Source organism: Mustela lutreola, chromosome 11, assembly GCF_030435805.1.
Source record: "Mustela lutreola isolate mMusLut2 chromosome 11, mMusLut2.pri, whole genome shotgun sequence".
Lineage (NCBI taxonomy): Eukaryota > Metazoa > Chordata > Mammalia > Carnivora > Mustelidae > Mustela > Mustela lutreola.
In genome coordinates this window covers 96,362,950-96,375,304 of record NC_081300.1, presented here as the reverse complement: position 1 = coordinate 96,375,304, position 12,355 = coordinate 96,362,950, and the positions used below count along the sequence as shown (strand labels likewise).

The following is a 12,355-nucleotide window of genomic DNA, read 5'->3' as shown; positions in this document are numbered from 1 at the left end:
CTAGGGGTGAATCCTCCCTTCTTCCAGGTTCTGGTGGCCCCTGGTGTCCCTTGCCTTTTGACTGCATCACTCTGATTCTGCCTTGGTGCACCCATGGCCAGCCCCTCTGTCTCTCTTCCTCTTCTCCAGGGACCCCTGTCATTGGATTGGGGGCTCACCTTAAATCCGAGATGATCTCATCTCAAGATCCTTAACTAATCATACATGCAAAGACCCTGATTCCTTCTAAGGTCACAGTCTGAGATTCCAGCTAGACAGCAATTTTCACTCAGTAGCAGCGGGCTGGCAGCTGATCCCAGAAACTAGATCTAGGGCTTCTAGCAGTCTCTGGCTCTGTGGTCAGCTAGGGCAGCTTTGCCTCTGTTAGGGGACTCAGAGAGTCCAGAACAGGGGAGGTGGTGGCCGAGGGGTGTGCCATTTGGACACTTATTTTAAGGTGTCCTGGAGAAGAAAAGCAGAATGTAGACCTGAAGAGCCAACCAGGACCCTAGGTTGAGTCCCCAGGAGGCCAACTGCACAGCATAGGGACTTCCTGGCAGGACCTTGTAGGCAGTGAACAGCCCGTCCTGGGAGGTGGTCTAGCAGCCCTCCAGGGTAGGCATTGCCAAGAGCAGCCCTATCCCCGAGAGCTCTGAGCCTGTGCTTGTCTTGGGGATGGATGGCCCCATCCAAAAGCTCAGGGACCTCCCCAAGGGCAGCCAAGGTGATGTGGCAGAGCCAGCCCCAGACCCCCAGACCCTCTCTCTGGCTGGCTGGTGGGTTTGCAGGGTGGGGGCAAAGGGTACCCCCCAGGACCCAGGCCATCAGGCCCCTCCTGCTGTCCCCATAGAGCCCTCCACCTCTGCAGCTGGGTCGCCCCTCCCCTTGCTCTGTCTTCTGGCTCAGCATCCTGCTGGCCTCCCCCAGGAGCCTCCCCCAGAGTGCCTGTCCGGGGGAGCTACCTGGCTTACACCCAGAGGCTTTAAAGTTTTGTTTTGTTTGTAAGTTTCATATAACATAAATTAACCCTTTTATTTTTATATATTTTTTAAGATTTTATTTATTTATTTGGCAGAGAGAGAGAGAATGAGAACAGGAATGTGAGCAGGGGGAGAGGGTGAGGGAAGCAGGCTTTCTGCCGAGCAGGGAGCCTGCTGAGGGGATCCATCCCAGGACCCTGAGATCATGTCCTGAGGCAAAGGTAGACGCTTAACGACTAAGCCACCCAGGCGCCCAAAATTCACTCTTAAAGTGAGCAATTCAGTAACATTTAGTACATTCACGATGGTGAGCAAGTAGCACCTCTGTGTAGTTCCAGAACATTTTCATCACCCTGAAAGGAGACCCTGTACCCAACTCTAGAGTTCCCCCCCACAACTGCAGTAAAATACGTGTAACAGAGTTTACCACCCTAACTACCTGTAAGTGTCCAGTTAAGTGGCCTCAGGCACGTTCCCCTTGGGCAGCTGTCCCCACCGTCATCTCTGCTTCTTGTTGCTGTCTCCACACTGACGCTCCGTCCCCATGAAACACCGACCCCTCCCTCCCCCAGCCCCTGGCGCCCCTGTGAACGTGCCTTGCGTTTGTGTGTGGCGTCCCGCAGCACCTGTCCCTCCCGACTGGGTACTGTCACTCAGCACAGTGTCTTCCACGCACATCCACGGTGCAGCAGGAAGCAGAGGCTCCTTCCCTGTGCAGGAGGAGTAACGTTCCGGCCCGTGGAGGGATCACATTCGCGTACTGGTTCATCTGTCAGCGCACGCTTGGCTCGCTTCCGCCTTCTGGCTATTGTGACTCCAACCTTGGGACTTTTAGAGAGTCGAGTGAGAACAAGTGCAGGGCCAGGAGTCAGACTGGGCTCGTCATATCTCCGGTACACATACCCCACCCCCTTAACCCATAATCAGCTCGGGCCCCAAGGAAAGATTCCAGAATCCCCCCTCCCCCACACCTGTGTATTCCTCTCCGAGCCACACTCCTTTGCTGCCCATCAGCTCCCGTTTTTTTCCTCCCGAAAGACCTGGTCACAGCATGCTGCAAACCTCAGCCCTCACTGGAGGCTGCTGGCCTCCTGAAATTCTGACTTTCCAGGTGACCTCGGGCATGTCTGTCCTCTGAGCCCTTGTGTCTCATCTGCAGGTGATCTGAGTCAAGGGACTCACATGGTGACTTGGGTCAGCTACTCACGAGGTGCTGGGCTCCTCAGAAATGCTGCCAGATGACTGTTCCCCTCCTTGGTCCTGCTGTCTCTACGGCCAGCCCCGCCCCTGGTGTACCCCATCCACAGGTGTTTGCTGAGCACCTGTTGTGGACAGAACGGGGGGCATGGGGGGCTGCCCAGCACAGGTGGCTTTAAGTAGCCCAGAGGGATGACCGGACATGTCAGGGAGGAGGGCAGGTGTCACCCTTCGTATACACATCCAGGGTCACAGCGTTGTCTCGTGGGCGATCGGGTAACCTGAGGCCTGAAGGGGTCGAACGACTTACGTGAAGACGACGCTTGAACTGGAACTTAGGTCTGTCTGGTTCCGGAACTGGTCTCTCCCACTGCACCTTGCGGCTTCCAACTTGCCTCGTTTGCTTCCTGCCGCCGCCCCCGCCCCCAGGGTGGGAGGACTTTGCCCGCCCCCGCCCCCAGGGTGGGAGGACTTTGCCTGCCCCCCCCCCGCCCCCAGGGTGGGAGGACTTTGCCTGCCCCCGCCGTCCTCCACCTCCTCCTCCCCCAGGCCTGCTGTTCCGCTCCGGGCTGTTCAGCGCCTCCTCACTTACCACCCTGTTGACACGGGCTGTTGCTGGGTTGGTTTTGTTTTTGACCTAGTCAGCCTGGCAGGGAAGTGGCGGGCTGTGTGCAGAGCTTCCCGAAATAGCCCCAGGCTCCCTGCCAGTGATAGAAGAGCCAGACTGTGTGCGGTCTTGGGCCAGTAGAGGCTCACTCCGTTTCCTCACCCAGCCACCCCGCCTTCTTCTTGGGCTCCCCTGCCTCGTGCCTCCCCCAGCCCAGGTCACTGAAGGCCACTTCCCACACCTGTGCCCCGTTAAGAGGTTTTTGGCCCCAGAGTGCCCGGAGGTCAGGTGTGGTTGGGATAGCCTGGGGCCTGGGATCAGGGACTCTCATTTCCTCCCCATGACTGACTTGCCTGATGACCTTGACCAAGTCCTGGGTACTCCCTTGGCTTTAGTCCTCCCTTTGGAGGCGGCGGGGAGGCACATCTGTACACCCTCCCTGGCCTTAACATGGGGGTGAGTGAGAGAGTGGGGGCAGGGCGCCCAAACAGGCAGTGGGAAGGTTTGTAATAACGATCTCAGTGAGTCACTTCTGAGCCCAACTGTTTGGAGCGTGAGGACACAGTTCAAAGGGAAGCGTTCCGTTAGCAGGTGGTTCCAAGGTGGTGTCACGCCACAGCAATCACGGCAGCCGGGACCCTGTCTTGAGTGTTGGGTGCTGGGCATTTTATGTTTCACTGTCCCTTAGTCTGTGAGGGACAGACTCTCACTGTACCTCAACTGAGCGTACATGGCACCAGACCTGGTTTTATAAGCATGAGAACTAAGCGTCAGAGGGATGCCTTGGGGACACAGTCGGTTGAGTGTACAACTCGTGGTTTTGGCTCAGGTCGTGATCGAAGGGTCATGAGATCGAGCCCTTCGTCAGGGTCTGGGCTCAGTGGGGAGTCTGCCTGAGGTTCTCTCTCTCCTTCTCTCTCTCTGCCCCCACTTCTAAAAATAAACAAGTCTTTAAAATGAAAAACAAAACAAAACAAACCTGAGAGGCAGAGTAACTTGCTAAGACCAGGTAAATGGGGAGCTGTGATAAGAGCCCTGTTCCGGCTTCAGAACCCATGTTCCATCCGATGTCATGCCTCCTCTTTCAGGGTAAACTTGTCCCTGCTCTAGGCTCTTCTCTCCTGACCCTGAGCCCTGTCCTGTGGGGATCCCCTCGGCAGCCAGAGCAGCCAGAAGGTTCTGTGTATATTTATATGGAAAACCTGATGCAGGGCAGAAATCCACAAGGGACTTACCTCAGAAGAGAGCCCTGGGGACATGGGGGAATCTCTGGGACTGAAAAGCTGCCCAGTTAGAGCAGCTCTTTTTATACTGGACATTGAGGCAACAGAAGAGTCACCAAGCATTTTGCAATCATGCACCATCATGCACCAAGCCCTTGGGGGCACCTGCATGTGCCCTCCAAAACCTGGGGAGGCCCCATTATTTAGACTTGGCAGATGAAGAAATGCAGCTCAGTGAGGAGGTCTGGCCACCCCTCTGAGGCCGCCGGCTCCCATGGCAGGACCAGGACTAGACCCCAGTCTGTCTGGTGCTGTCACTGCCCCTGCCGAATCCAGAGAATAGGAAGCCTGTGGCTCCTCCCCCTTGCCCCTTCCTCCTCTGGTCCAGGTACAGGTCTGGACACACATGTGGCTCAGCAGTGTGGGCAGGGATTGGCCCGAGCAGGTGTCCCTGGCTGCCCAGGGCTGGGTTCCATCCCCAGAGTAGGGCTCCCGGCCCTGTTTGCTGGTGCGATTGTATTTACACACATTTCTCTGTGTGTTTATGTGTGAGCGCAAAGCTGTCTTTGGTTTGTGACTAATCCTGCACTGCGTGCCCCGGGGTCAGGGCCTGGCAAGTTTGGGGGGGCAGGGTGTCTATGATGCGCATCGTCTGGACTGCATCGGCTGTGGGATGAACCAGGCCCAACACACAGTTGTTTCCTGGGGAAGAGATGCCGAAATGCAGAGCCATAATTCCCTAGCCTCGATTCCAGAATCCCGCAAGCTCAGAAAACCAATGCTTTTTCATAACTCATTTGGCAGCAAAATCCCGCCGGAACCGAGGTGAGGCTATTTATAGTCCAAGTGAGGCTATTTATAACCTCGGCGCAGTCTACGTCCACGAAGTCCCCTGCAGAAATGTCAGTGTATCTGATTATCGGGTCCCGCTGAGCGAAGCAGCGTCACCCATCGAAATGCGGGGAGCCCTGAATTCTGAACTACATCAGGCCCCGAGGGTAACCCCTCTCCTTTTAGCCTTCCGCAGATAGCCTCTGCTCCCAGGCGCTTCCCCTGGGATTCCTGGACCTGAGGGAGGGTGTCGCCCCAAGTGCCTGCAAGACCCCCGCAGACCCCAGCCCCGCAGCCCCCGCCACGGGCCGCATCCAGCAGCTTGGTGCTCCTGGTATCGCCATGAGGGACGGATTACATCTTCAACTGCCAGGCACAGCGTGGCGCGCCCTCCACACTGACGTCTGACTCCCTTGCTGGAGGTATTGCCCCCTCTCTTCACGGAGGAGCCCAGGGAGGCTCAGTTCTAAGTGTCATGTCTAAGGTCAGAGGTGAGGAGGGCAGGTGCGGGGCCTCCGTCTTGTCCTTCCACCCGGCTGCCTCTCTGGGAGGGAGTCTAGGCACGAACAGCAACATGTCTCCCTGGATTTGCAGCCAAAGCATGTTGAAATGGGGAAGGAGGAAGCAGATGGGGACCCAGGTGCCTGCGCAGGGTGGGTAGGCAGATGCGAGTCAGGCCCCTCCTTTGGTAGGGAGGAGGGAGGGGGAGAAGCGGGAGCCCCTCTGCTGCTGCAGGGCCTCCCACGGCACCCCCCCGCCCACCTTCCGCTGTAATTCCTGCTTCTCAGACAGTCCCCTTTGTAAGAACACCTGTGCCGCCTCCCCACCTTGTCTGTTGCCGGCAGCTGGCCACCGATGGCGCTGGGTCTGCTGCCACCCCTGGGTCTTGTCTGTAGTGCTCACAGAAACCCCGGGCACTCAGAGAGGGGGGTCACTTTGCCTAAATCCCTTCTGCCCACTGTTCTTGGGACCACCTCCCCCACAACTTTCAGGGACTCCCTTGTATCTGGTCTTTGGCGGGCTCTGAAGTCCCAAGGGGCCTGGCTTCCTGACATGCAAGCTCTTTCCCGCTCGTCTCCTGTCAGTCATCCTGTGATGACCCAGGGCCCCCTAGCCACCTGCCTCGGAGTCCTGCCTCAGAGTCTTTGCTCCGCCTCTCAGCCACTGGAGTGCCTCCCCGGCTCCCACGGGAGGCACCCCTGCCTGCAGAGCCATGCTGCCGTGAGAGAGCACTGCTGATGGTCACAGGGCCCCACGAGGGCTGCAGTTTCCACATCGACAGTGAACAGGCCTTATTAGGGCAGGGGCCTGGCGTGGTCCATACCTCTGTGTGAGCCCTGCCAGTAGGGGCTTTCTTGCTGGCCTTTTCCCTTGCTGGCCGTTTCCCAGAGCTGCCATGGGCTTAAAAAAGACAGCTGAGGCTCACTGTAGAGACCTTTGGCTGGAGAGGACCAGGACTCTCCGCTCCAATTCCGGCTTTGCCCTCAGTCCCCGGAGGGAGGGGAGGGATGGATGGGTCCCTGGGTGCGCAGATGGACACGTGGATGCACGTGTGGACAGACGGATGCGTGGGTGTTGCATGGTCTCGGGCATGCGTGTGTGTACGCGTGGGTGCGTGGGCGGACAGAGGTGCTGGTGGATAGGTGCATGGACGGATAGATCAGTTCCATCGGTCCTGGCCTTCATTTTTCATCTGTTCGATGCTAACGTTGGGTTACAAGTTCTCCTTCAGTTTCTGGGTTCTGCAATTCGGTCTGCATCAGCCTAGCACCCTTAAGAACCCTGTTCCACCCCGGGCACCTCTAAAGAACTCCATACCTATGCCCGCGGACTCTGGAACCCTTTCTCAGCTGTGCTTTCTGCTTGCCCTGGGCGTTCCCTGGGCCTCGCAGCCCTAGCCTTCAACCTCTGCCCGTTGTGTGCTGTCTGGACACTGTGTCCACACAGCTCTCCAGCTGCAGGTGCGGCCGGGCTTTCCCCGACCTCTGGTTTTGACAGAGCCGTTTGTTTATCTGCGGGAGGGCTGGGTGTCTATTCGGAAGGAGCCCCCGAGGGACCGGGGGTTGGAAATGTGCTCCTTGTGGAAGGGAAGAGCGCCCCCTGAAGTTGGGCAGCCCTGTGGTGGCAGCAGGCCCTGGGGTCCACAGCAGACACGCAGCCCCGTCCCTCCAAGAGCTTGCAGCTTTGTGGGGTAACAGTGTGCACAGTAACACACCCCCTCCATGCACAGAGAGCCTGGCGGACAGGAGGGCAGCTGTGGCCAAGGAGGCTGTGGGCCAGGGACAGCTTTATCAACAAGGCAGATGTGGTTGGGGCTCGGCTCCCTAAGCAGAGTGTCCCTGCGGAGGTGGGGACCCAGATAGTGGCAGCAAGCACAGGCACCGAGACTGGCCAGGGAGCTCGACGCACGCAGTCGCCCGCCCTTCAGTTCCTGCAGGAGCTTCAGCTTCTGGATAAGGAGCCTGGGGGTTCTTTGGTGCATAAAGTTGAATTCTTGAAGGTCTTTAAGCAGAAAAGGGACCAGTCAGTTCTCCTTTCTTACAGTCTGTAAAGAAACAAAGGTTGAGTCAGAAAACTCCCCGACTGGCATGCTGGGCCCTCATGGCCTCGTGGTTGGGATAAGGAGCTGGCATGCCGGCTCACTGAAAAAGGGGCGGCTGCCAGGACACACTGGACAAAGAAGGGAAACTGATTAACTTGAAGTTTCGCCTGACTTTTCTTTTTTTTCCTGGGAAAAACATTTTTTTTTTTTGAGATGTAATTCATATAACATAAAACTGTGTTAACAGTTCTGCCACATTTAGTTCATGCACAATATATTAGACTGTGGTCATGTGACTGCCCCCTCTGTCTATTCCAGAACATTCTCCTCACCCCAAAAGAAACCCTGAAACCATTAGCAGTCACTCCCCATCTCCCCACGCCCAGGCCCTGGTGGGCGCCGATATTTCTTTCTCCGTGGATATGCCGGTTCCACATCATCACATCACGGGAGTCACACACCCCAAATGCCAGGGGCCTTTTGGGCTGACTTTGGTTCTGCTTTGCCCTCCCCCGACCCCATCCCTAAGCTCACCTGTACTTCGTGCTGTGCGGCCCCCAGGCCAGCCTGGTGTCCATACTGGCTGGAGCGCCTAGCCTTGCACCAGCCCGTGAGGGAAGCCCAGGCAGGTTCCATCAAGCCAGTCAGCAGGAAGCTGGAGAAGCAGGTCTTCTGCCCTCACGGGGCATGGATTCCATGGAGGGCTGTGACGCTGGGAGAGTAACCCCTACCCCCACCCGACCCAGCAGAGAGCACAGACCCAGCTCCGGAAGCCGCAGTGCTGCAGGTCACAGCCGGGACCCAGGCAGCTTCCCTCCTGGCCTGATCTGTGCCTACCACTCTGTCTGGTAGACCCTCTTCCAGGACTCAGGCTCAGTGGCCACCATGTAATGAACCACAGGGTAGGTGGCTCATTGACTGACCACACCCCCAGGACTGGTCCTTGGAAGATCCCCCAGAAATGACCCAAAGTACCTTCTCTCTGACCATTCGGAAACACCGGGGTTCTTTGTGCCCTGCCACGCACCTTGGCTGGTCTTCTCCCTTCCCAGAATCCCTGACCCCCGCTTGCCAAGGGTTTCTAGAGGTCTACAGAGTGCCTCGTGGTATGTGTGCCCAGCACTGAGAGAGCAGAATGTGGGCCCTGCCCTTGTGCCTTGCGGTTTGGGCCCGGACAGTGGGAATGGTGTGGGAACAGAAGGTGAGGTGCTTGTCAGGGAAACCTTGGGCGCCCAGCTTCTCCTGGAGTGGTCGGGGGGCTCACAGAGCGGGAGCTGATTTGGCAAAGTCTTTCAGGACATTTTGGGGGGTTGCCACGTAGACCAGGTGGGGAAGGGCTATTTTGACAGAAGGAGCAGCAAGTGTGAATCACAGCGAATGCTTTAGGTGACAGTGAGGGATCCCCCGCTGCACGCCAGACACTAGGGACCGGGTAGGAGATGTGAGCACTGCCCTCGAGGGCTTCAAAGCTGGGGTGCTGAGGCGCGCGGCGTGGAAGCTGCCTGTGACATGGCTTTCGGGAAGACAGGGAGAAGGGCAGATGGAGCTGGAGAGTCAGGCCGGCCAGGTGGGAGGGCCAGAGAGGTCATGGGCAGAGTACAAGGGCCTTGAGGGAGGTTCTGGGAGCAGGACCCCGGAGGGAGCTGTCAGATGTGGTTGGATACACTCTGACAGCTTCTAGGAGGATTTGGGGGGACCCAAAATGGAAGAGTGGGCAGCAGCTGGGCAGCTGTTCTGCCACCAAGGAGAACCAACAGGGTCGGAACGAAGGCCAAGGTAGAACAGGGACGGTGGGTGGGGTAGAGGGAGTCCCTGGTTCTGCGCGGTGACGTGAGACCCACGGGGAGGGCCCCAGGTGGTTCCTGGGGACCCGGTGCACTGCCGGCCTGGTCCTCAGCGGCTATGAGGCCTTGGCTGAACTGCCTGATGTTGCCCAGCCCCGGTTCGGTCTTCTGCAAAATGCCCCAGAGGAGGGGACGGGGAGCTTCCGATCACTACTAGAAAGAGAGCCAGCCAGGGAATGAGGCTGGATTGGGCTGTGCTTCCCGGACAGGAGGCCCCCCCTGGGCTCAAGGCCCTGCTCCTGCGAACTCGGGATCCCCCAGGTCTAGTGCAAGGGTCCCAGTCCCCCTTCCCAATACTGGTTCCCACCTGAGCCCCCCGCATTGCCCACCCTCCTCCCCCAGTTAATAGTTCAGGACAAGCAGATGGCTCTGTTTTCTTTTCCTCCTGCTCTTGAACAGCCTCGCTCCAGGGGGACGTGGGGTGGGCGGAGCCCGGGGTCTCTCACTGCCAGTGACCACGGCCTCGATGGGCCCCCATGGGCCTCAGGGTGCCCCAGCTTCAGATCTGCCGGCCCCCAGCCCATGGAGGTGGGGAAGAGCCTTAGACCTGCTGGTCCCACCTTCCAGCCGCCCCTGACTTCATGTGGGGCCTGTCCAGGGCACGTGGCCGATAGTCACAGGATGAAGGGGCCAGTGGTGCCGCTTTCCCTGCGAGGAAGGGACTCACACACATGCTTCCCACTTTGGGGATCTGAGGCTTCAGAGCGCCTCAGCTGACCCAAGGCCAGCGTGCCTTCCGTCCGCACCTGCCGGCTCTCCGCTAAGGCCAAGGGCTGGACCTCAGGGGACAAGGACCTCCCTGCTGGCAAAGCCCTGCAGGGGAAGCTTTAGCACATGCTCCCCTCTCTGGTTGTTGGCCTCCTTCTTAATGAAATCCTGGGGGTGCAGCCAAGTGCATGTGACCCCCTAATTGGGCTGAATGTGGAGAGAGCCAGATCTCGAGGCCTACGTAGCAGGTGATTACCCTAGGCCTACGTAGCAGGTGATTACCCTAGCTCCTGGCCTGAGGCCGAGGAGGGCTGGGACAAGGTCGAGGGCCCCACAGGATTGGGAGAGGGCGGAAGGACTTCCAGCTTTTGTCTGCTAATCCAGGAGGACTTGCTGGAAGAGGGGAGCAGGTCAGTTCAGTTCTTTCATGCTTGGCGTCTGGCAGGAGGCAGCAGCACCAAGAAGCCAACCAGGCCCCTCCAGGGCTCGGGGCCTCTGTGGCACAGTCCCTACGTCTGTCGTCATGTGAAGCCTTCCCGGTGAGTAGTGGGCACAGAATGGTCCGGAGCAGCTCTGAATCGAGAGCTGGTCTCCCAGGCAATGTGAACGTGAGCCATCAGCCTGCACCCTCCACCTGCGCCCCCAGCACTGCCCGAGAGCTCCGGCAGAGTTCGGGTGCTAGCTCTCCTTCGCAGATGAGTCAGCCCAGGCCATATATAAGCGGCTGTGACATATACAAGCGGCGGAGCTCAGCCGGATACTCTTTCCTTTGAGGCTCAAGGACCGCCCAGACCTGAGGGCCAGGGCCAAGGTCAGTCCTCAGGGCCCCTCAGAGCTGACTCAAGGAAGTTTGATGGGGGTTGGGCTGACCGGTGGTGTTCCAGGAGCCAGGTGGACTTGGGGACAGAGGTGGCGGGAGCTTAACTCCGTAGGACAGAGCCCCTGGGGAACACGGGGGCCCCCACAATGGCTGGCGGAGGCCCCTTCCATGACTGACTTCTCTTCAACCCTTTCCTTCCTTCTCTCGTCCTGCTCTCTTGGACACCTCACAAGCGTGTTCGTTCAGATCTATCTTAAGATTGTCTTATTAGCGTATGCAGACACCATAGACAGGGCTTGTGGGGAGCTCCCCCTGCCCTGTGTGCCCCTGCAGGGGAGGGGAGAAAGGTGAGGGTGGCCCTCAGGGGTCGGGCAAGAAGGAGATTTTTCCATCTAGGATCTGTTGAAATGATGGGTCTGGCTTTGAGGATGATCAGAAGGTCCCGTAGCCTGATCTCCCCTCCAAGTGGTCCAGAAACATGTGGCTCCAAGCAAAGCCTACTGATGTGTGATTAATTTACAAATAGGCGTGCAGAGTGGGACATTGTGTACACAGGAGCCCGCTGTTCCTGCAAAGCTGTGTCAAGATGTCACCAAGCTTGGTTTTATTTTAGTACCAAGTTATTGTATCTGTTTAGCACCAAACCTGCGCACGCGCTAGGAGGCCGGGCTGGCGGCAATGTCTCCTCTGGAGGAGACAGACCTTTGAGGTCGTTCCAGGCCCCATGCAGGTAGGGGGCCCAGATTCGTGAGAAGCCCAGAGCAACTTCCCAGTTGCACAGAGAGTATCCATGTTTCGTGGATAAAGTCTCCCCACACAGAAGATCGGTGCACGCTGGGGACACTGGACGTCATGTCCTCCTACGTCCTCCCGCGCCTGCCCTCCACCCCAGCCAGCCTCGGCCGTCCCCTAACCAGATGACCTCCCCACGACTCACGTGGACTCAGAAGACAGAATGAGAGGTTTCAGAATGACCATACAAAGAAAAACACTTTAGCCGATCTGAAATTTTTAATCATTGTTTATTTTGACCTTGGGGTGAAATTTATCATAATGCCCTTTTGGAGGAGGAGGTTAACTCAGCAAGTGAGTAACTGTGCAGAAGGTCAAAGAGGCTGCATCACCCTCCGATTAGTCAGGACTTTTCTGGTGGTAAATAACAGAAGTCCAGTCTGCGTGAGCTCCAGCCACAGGGGACCCTGCTGGGGATGCTCACATCCCTGGGGAGGGAAGACAGGGCGGCCCACAGTGGCAGCTGCATCCAGGTGCAGCCAGGGCTTGCACTCACGCCTGGCTCCACTGAGGCCCATGTGCCTGGTCCGTTGTCCTAGGCCGGCTGCACGGAGAGCTTGTATCTGCTGACACCTTCCTTCCTCTGCCACCAGGGAAAGGGCCAGCTCATGTTCTCTTTGACCCCAGGCTGAAAAATAGGTCCCTGGCATTTTAAGCAGAGGCAAGGTCACCATCTGCAGGTTGAGGGCATGCTGCTGCCTTCTCCTCCTGCTCCCCAAAGCCCATGATGTGATAGAACAAATATTATTAAATATCCATGTGGACAAAGAGATGCCTTTAGCGCATAAGAAACCACGAGGACTTAGTAAAAGATGGGGTGAAAATGGAATGA

At 57.7% G+C, this 12,355-nt stretch overlaps 1 protein-coding gene and 1 long non-coding RNA gene across 20 annotated transcripts in view; one reads left to right on the top strand and one right to left on the bottom strand.

The window, feature by feature from the left end:
* Nucleotides 1–12,355, top strand: part of PITPNM2 (phosphatidylinositol transfer protein membrane associated 2) — a 135,479-nt gene that overhangs the window by 69,099 nt on the left and 54,025 nt on the right. The window lies entirely within an intron of this gene.
* Nucleotides 1,024–2,641, bottom strand: LOC131811448 (uncharacterized). Of its 2 annotated transcripts, none has more exons than XR_009345938.1 (3): nt 2,467–2,641; nt 1,931–2,281; nt 1,024–1,787 (listed from the first exon to the last, which is right to left on the bottom strand). It is a non-coding gene; the product is annotated as an uncharacterized LOC131811448 (long non-coding RNA). The 2 variants fall into 2 exon arrangements; XR_009345939.1 differs by having other exon boundaries at nt 2,167–2,281; nt 2,467–2,629.